This window comes from Otolemur garnettii, unplaced genomic scaffold, assembly GCF_000181295.1.
Source record: "Otolemur garnettii isolate 467f Iridium unplaced genomic scaffold, OtoGar3 scaffold00068, whole genome shotgun sequence".
NCBI lineage: Eukaryota > Metazoa > Chordata > Mammalia > Primates > Galagidae > Otolemur > Otolemur garnettii.
In genome coordinates, this window is record NW_003852463.1 from 457,972 (window position 1) to 459,238 (window position 1,267).

General features: G+C 40.3%; 1 pseudogene; it reads right to left on the reverse strand.

Moving 5' to 3' along the window:
- Positions 1 to 442: 442 nt before the first annotated feature.
- LOC111726518 lies at positions 443 to 531 on the reverse strand (annotated as a pseudogene).
- Between the last annotated feature and the right edge of the window lie 736 nt (positions 532 to 1,267).

Genomic DNA, 1,267 nt, shown 5'->3' on the forward strand with positions numbered 1-1,267 from the left:
TGACTTCTCTTCACAGCTAAAGAGCACTGGGCACTGGGCTAAGGGAATACACTGCTTTTATAGCAAGCAATAAACAAGCCTGCTCTTTGTCCCAAGTGACACAACCTCGTACTTCTCTGTTGTTCACAGCAAACTCACAAGTTTACTCAAAGAAATAGCCTGAGTAAAGAGCACAGAGGCCTGGCATTCTTAGCATAGGCAGCAAGGCAAGAAGGAGTGCAAAGGACCTGTGGTTGATTGTCTCTCCCAATAATACTTACCATAGGAAATGTAAGGAATACGATAACAACAACAACAAAGAAAACCTACCTCCTACTTACGTTGTCCCCAAACTACAAAGAGTTAATTTAGCCCTACAAATTAGACCCAGAGTTGAGCCAGCTTTAAGGGCAGCTGCTGGAGTTCCACTTGAAGTTCAGATGATAATCTATGTATTTTTTCATGTCAAACAATTAATGTACCAATTAGTAACAAGGTTTGAGAGCATGAGAGTGAAAACCCAGTCACTGTGTTTATGAATCACAGAAGGATCCAGGTGATGATATTTTTGAAACTGGATTAACACCAACATTCCCGTTAGGACAGCTAAAGTTCCTCAAATTGACCTCACTACTTGTGTTGGGATTACTCCTTCCAGTTGGGGTCATCGGATGCACCACCTTCCATTTTCTAAATTCTCAGACTGCTTTTCAGGTGCCATCTCTGAGTACGCTGAGCATTTCCTTGCAGAGTCTGTTTCAGACTGTCCGTGTCTAAGCCCTTTCCTCTTCCCAGGTATGTTCTCAAATAGGAGCAAGTTGCCCCAAAATGGGTCTAACAAAGATTGATCTCCACAGTAGAATATCCACTCTCAATTCTAACCTCAGAGCGCTCCCAGTTCCTCTAGCTGTCCTAGATTTCAGGTTTTTTACTTTTCACCATCATGTATTCATTTCTAATCCTTCATTCAGTTTATTAGCTTCCAGGCAATGAGGGCACGTACTTGAGGAAACCAAACCGGAAGAAATCTCGGGCAAGTGTTTTTGTGTGAATACTGAAATGTTATATGGAAACAAACCAGGTGTTCACTATGATGTTAGTCGACTATGTTAGGTGACTTGTGCATCCATTTTCAAACGTACCTAAATAAAACTCCCTATTAACATCAAAAATTAAACCCATGGTAAAAATAATTGCTTAAACTGTGTACAATGTTTGGCTGTATTTACATGCCTTGAAATCGTTAGCAAAGACACACTTATGATTTTAAAAATGTAACAGAAAATGA